This window comes from Bidens hawaiensis, unplaced genomic scaffold (genome assembly GCF_021521415.1).
Source record: "Bidens hawaiensis isolate Kalapana, Puna unplaced genomic scaffold, B.hawaiensis_p1.1 tig00002977_1, whole genome shotgun sequence".
NCBI classification, from domain to species: domain Eukaryota; kingdom Viridiplantae; phylum Streptophyta; class Magnoliopsida; order Asterales; family Asteraceae; genus Bidens; species Bidens hawaiensis.
The window spans coordinates 375490-381489 of NW_027491160.1; the positions used below are offsets into that span (position 1 = coordinate 375490).

The 6000-nt window shown below is 36.9% G+C and overlaps 1 pseudogene across 1 annotated transcript; it reads right to left on the reverse strand.

Annotated features, from left to right (window-relative positions):
- Positions 1-1103: 1103 nt before the first annotated feature.
- On the reverse strand, positions 1104-5392 carry LOC143621799 (uncharacterized; annotated as a pseudogene). Its single transcript, XR_013151598.1, has 9 exons — positions 5096-5392; positions 4590-4626; positions 4404-4485; positions 4276-4321; positions 4079-4177; positions 3930-3998; positions 2602-2944; positions 2350-2504; positions 1104-1483 (listed from the first exon to the last, which is right to left on the reverse strand). The product of XR_013151598.1 is annotated as an uncharacterized LOC143621799 (transcript).
- Positions 5393-6000: the final 608 nt, after the last annotated feature.

Consider the following 6000-nt stretch of genomic DNA (forward strand, 5'->3'; position numbering starts at 1 on the left):
ACTTTGGGACTAATATTTTTTGATGGCCTTATTATGTTTGTATCCAAGACTTTGTCATGTTGAATTCTAAGCATCCAAACATGTAATACATCCTCCGCCGCAACACCTTAAGTAGAGGTGCAAACGAGCCAAGCCGCTTGCGAGCTACTCGATCTCTGATCGATAAAAAGCTCAAATCAATCCGAGCTTTTTCAAGCTCGAACAAAGCCTAAGTCTTAAATAAAACTCGTTTATTTATCGAGCCTAAACTTAAGCCTTGTGCATTTTTATGTTTTACCTCTTTTAGACATCTATGTAATAATTTCACACCATACAACCGAGCTCGAGTGGAGCTTTGGCTCGTTTATGGTACTATGCGAGCTCGAGCCAAACTTACGCTCGTTTAAGTTTTTTCTCAAAAATCTAAAATTAACTAAAACATTTATAAACCAATTAATAAATAATAATCAATGAGTCAAGCCCAAGTTGAGCACAAGCTTGAAAAAACAACTCATCAAGCTCAAGCGTTAGAAAAAGAGCTCGAAACGAACTGAGCTCAAGCTCCCGTAAGGCAAAACAAGCTAAGCTTAAGGCTAGTCAAGCTCAGAACCAATCACAACCACTAGTCGAACGAATGTGGGGCAACAGCGGTACAATATTTGAAATAGCACCTAAGGGGAGTGGTGCCCCCTTAGCTTGATTTGTAACGGCACGTCAGCCCCCCTTCATGGTAACATGGCAGTGGGCGTCGTCTGCTTAACTTGGTTTCATGTCTAAAATCACCGAAATTAATCAATAACCGATCAAAACATGAACCTCGCGCAAAGAATTAAACAAACCATAAGCAAGATACAATACAAATGGCAAAAGTACCCTTTGTCCTCTAGATCAATAACAATCTACGTAATAAAATTTGTTTTCTACAAATAACAATAACAATAAATTTACAAGGCCAAAGCAAAAAACCCCAAAATACCCCCTCTTTTTTCTACTTATTTTCTAATTCATAGTCCGTTGTCACAAAGACAGTCATGTTTATCATTCCTACCCTATAAATTACCTTGTAAGCTCAACTCTTGACCAGCAGTACTTTATGCTTTAAATGCTGTAGATTCCCAAGTGACAACTCGAACGAGATAACCAACATTTAGGTTGGGTGGAGCCGTAGCCAGGCTAGGGTTAGAAGTCGGTTTTCCAGTTGACCATTGACTGTTGACCACTGACTTCACATACTATCATGTATTCTAACATGTTGAGACGGTGAGCCCATTGTTATACCAGAATCATGCACAATTTTCTCAACCTTCGGGTCGGGTCTTGGGTTCCCGAGTGGGAAAAACGAGGGTGGAGGGTCATTTTCACCAACTGATCCAGGGGCAAACTTTGTGCCAGGTGGCAAAACTTTTTCTATTTTTGTTGAAGCAATTTTCCAGACACCAGGCCCGAGGTTTGCAGCAAACCGAGCTAAGCTTCTCGCATAACCGTGCTCCGCGTGTAAACCAACCTGAATTCAGAGACATAAACTTAATAACCTTTATATAGTTTATTCTAAGGTGGTAAACATTAATGGGCTAAAACGGGCCAGCTCAGGTTAGCCCAAATAATTTTCATCCGAACTTTTTTTAAATACACCACACAAGTAAACATTAACTTAACTTTAAATCAGGGTAACGGGCCAAAAGAATAATTTTTTATGGGCCTGTAAACGGACCATATGCTTAGTGAACAGTTTGTGGACCGTTTACCTGATACTTTATTGTAATCAATCTGTTCATATAATGCAAATATTGACTATCTATTTGGCAGGAGGTTCATATACTTATCAGATGAACGAATATGAATACATGTCTTGTTTGTTCATTTATGTTCGTGAATGTTCATTCATTTTAATTCATTTATGTTCGTTAGTTTCCATTTAGAAATTTTTGGCATAACTTAGTCTAGTTTTAATAACTTATTACACTCAATGCCTTGTCCCTCACATTACTCTTAACTGGTTTAAACTTGGTTGTGTTCGTTCATCTATGTTCAGTTATGTTCATTCGTTTTACGAAGTGAACTGTTAACAAACATAAACAAACATGGACACGCTCATTTTCTAAAAAAACAAACACGAAAAAGAGAACTCCCTTCATTTAGTTGTTCGTGTTCGACGATTTGTTCGGTTAAAGTCAAACGAACGAACACTTTGTTCAGCTCGCTTACAAGCCTAATCTTTTATACAGAGCTAAACTGTTTGGTTTGGCATAGCTGATTTTCATTTTTTTGGTCAATTATTTACAAAGTTACAAAATTCTATGCTAGCATGTTGTTAAAAGAACATTCTAATTTTCGTTTTAACTGAAATATGTAAAAGAATTGAGAACATACCGATAATAACTGCTTTTTTTTGCCACCAAAGTTTGATAAAATAGAAGAATCAAAATTATAAACCGAAGGATGAAACTGCTTATACGTGTCACGCCTCGTTTCATCAATAATAAGATTTTTGTTCCCATATTTCATGTCAGCCCTTCAAATGCGCTCTGAAGGTTAATAATTATTTACAAAAAAACATTAAAAATAAGGCAAAATTGCATAAGTGCTAAAAGAAGTTAAATAACAGTTGAAAGAAACAGAAACCTGGAAACTCTTCGTTCCAATCTGTTAATAATTCAGAATAATGTTCACCATTGCGAGAACGTGAGCCGAGGAAACCATCAGCTTGAAATCTATACAACACAGGTGGTGCTTTTCTTAAGTTGTAAGGAGTAGATTCGTTTGTATTATCCTCCGTGGTTGCCAGGGTTGCACCTGAGGTAGACTCAGGACCAACACGATCCAATGGCGGTCTGCCAGGTGTTTTCTTCGCCTGCTTGCCAGGTGGCCTACCTCTCCTCACCACTTTCAGCTGTAACTCGCCATCTTCACCCTCTTGCTTCAGGTTTTCAAAGTCCCGTTTTGCCAACTCGTGAATAGACCTCGCCTATTAACATTAATAACAGAAATTAAAATTCAGCAAAGTAAAAAAGAGTAAATTACGGCTTTGGTCCCTGTGGTTTTCCCTCTTTAACCATTTTGGTCCAAAAAAAAATCTTTTTAGCAAATCAAAGCCTGAGGTTTATATTCTATAACCATTTTGATCCCTGGTCCTAAGTCCTATAATTTTTCAAAATGGGTTATAATTTTAAACCTCAGGCCTTGATTTGTTAAAAGATTCTTTTTGAATTGAAATGGATATTTAGAGGGCAAAAACCACAAAAGACCTAAACCGTAATCAGTGGCAGACCCAGGATTTTTTTCAATGGGGTCCCAATTTTTTCGGTTTACAAAATTTTTCGGGTCGGTCGTTATTCGGGTCGGGTCGAGGCGAGGAACATAATAAAACACGGAACTATGGTGTCATTGGAAACGAGTAAGTAGAAAGAATCTAAATTAGAAACTAGATGAAACATACACTTTTAATTCATACCCGAAAAACATGAACGTAATCTATATATATGGTCTTACATAATTGACCAAAACATGAAAAATAACTCTAACACAAATAAATGATTAATTATAATATACATACACAAGGTAAATAATAAAAGAATATGCAAAATCCATGTTAACATTATATATGTTGCATGGTGATAATGACTATATGAGAGAAATTAACAAAAAGCACAAATACCCTAACTGAATAACTAAGACTAGGATATTAAAAAAACAACAAAAAAGGAGTATGGTGGGGCTTGAACCTACAACCTCTCACAAGTAAAACAAGGGACTTTCCACTATACCAGTTCAATCCTAATAGTATGGGTTCCAAGTATTAATTTTTATGGGGTCCTTACAAAATTTAATATACCGTCTCTAAGTAATTTTTAAAAAACATCGGTGTCCCGGGACCCCGATCGGACCTATGTGGGTCCGCCCCTGACCGTAATGGTTATATGGTATTAGTGTGTAAATAAAATTAGCCCTACCTGCCGAAAGAATACGGTATCAGAAGAATTATACTGCATTGCATTTGAGCAAATCAAATAAACATCTGCCTGCAAACACAATAAATAAAATTAGCGAAATGCTTACATGCACACACATGTAAACAAAAGCATAATAAACCATTGCAAACCTCCAATTCTTCCAAATTTGAATAAAGACCCTGATCAAGTTTGCTTCTAACAGTACCAAAATCCATAGGCTGCTTGATAACTTCAAAGTAATCAGGTAGCTGCATAAAAACAAACCAACCAATTCATTTTAATGAAAAACTAAATTAAACACAACGAATGACAAATTGACACTATACAAACTTTCAAAACAGAGCACCTCATCAGGATCAACTGGCTCAGAAAAAACAGCATGAGTGTCCTTCCTGCAGACCAATTTAAATCAAAAAAACAGTACAAAAAACAAGATGCATTTTTATCAAGAATCAAAAATTAAGAAAGACTCACTTCTGAAGCCTGTCAAGAATGAATATTAACAACTTTTTGTCAGGCAAAGGTGTTGTTGTGGGTCCAGATTCAAATGGTGATCCTGCACAGGAATTAAAATGAAACATTAACAAACACTAATCCCACATCATTAATTTTCTTTTGATTAAAAGCTAAAACAAAAGGGTGTATGTGTATGATTAAGACCATGAAGAGTGTCCATTGCTTTCGAAACCTTTTCACCCTACAAACATAATCGATACAACAAAGAAGCACAAATTAGATAACAATAACATAATACACATACAACATTCATTAAGATTCACATGTACAGATATACTTGTAAAGGAACAACTGCAAACTTTATGTCAAAAACAGAATCTTATCTTAACAAAAGTAAAGCATTCAAATTCACAAAACACAAACAGTAAAAATATGCATATGCATAATATTATTATTATTAAGTCACCATACGTGTATGTCATATATTGACACATGTATCTATAATTCTATATACAGGTTTTGTAGTTATGACTGTGTTTACTAAAAACAAAAGGAGAAAAAAGCTGTTATCATGTACCCGCCAAAATCCAAATACAATTATTCAATTCCCCTCAATTAAAATGATATTATTTAATTACACCCTCACATTTATTTCCCTCAATTTTCTCTTATTTCAAACCTAAAACTGATAAAATAATTATAAATTATACCTGATGGTCAGATCCGGAATTAAGTTTCGGATTATCCACGTCAGCATCCGAATCGGATCCACCCGAATCTGACCTAATTAAATCATCCGATTGGGGCAAACGAACGACGAGTTTGACTTTCTTCTCTTCCCGTTCATCATCATCGTCGTCGGCGGAAGTGGAATTAGGGTTCCGGCGGTTGGATCTCCGGTGAAATTGTTGATCTAAAGAACGTTTGTGGAGATCTGAGAGAGACGGCCGGCCTACCTTCTTCTTCTTCTTCGCCGCCGTGGCTCCGCCGCCGGCTGCCTTACCCATGGCAATTTCACTTTCTATCTCTTCTCTGGATATCCTTTTGTTAATTGTTTTTGTGAATAATAAGGTCTTACCTTTTGGTCCTTTCGTTATTTACGTATTAACACTTTGTAAAGCAAGTTATTTTTTTAGGCGGCCGATCCTCCCACACCATCTTGGATCTTCACACACCATATTTTTTCCTATACGGCTCGTATTGGACTATACGATCGTATAGCACCTGAATAATGTCAGATTGTGTCGGAGATTGTTGTTCATTGTTTGTAGCGCCTCGTATAGCCCTATACGGTCGTATAGACCTATACGGGGCGTATAGAGCTATACGGTCGTATAGACAATTTTTTTGAAAATTTTAAATATTAATACGTTAATATGCCAGTATAGACCTATATGGGCGTATAGGGTTATATGGCCGTATAGGACTCGACGGACAGAAGCTAGGGTCACGTGGATGATGGATTGGATGATTCGCAAGGCGACGGAGGAGTGCATTCCAGTTCCCATGGTGCCGAATATACCTGGTTCACCACCGGCACCGGAGCCACAAGCGCAGGGGCTATTATGAACTTTAGTATGTGCACTATTATGAACTTTAGTATGTGCACTATTAT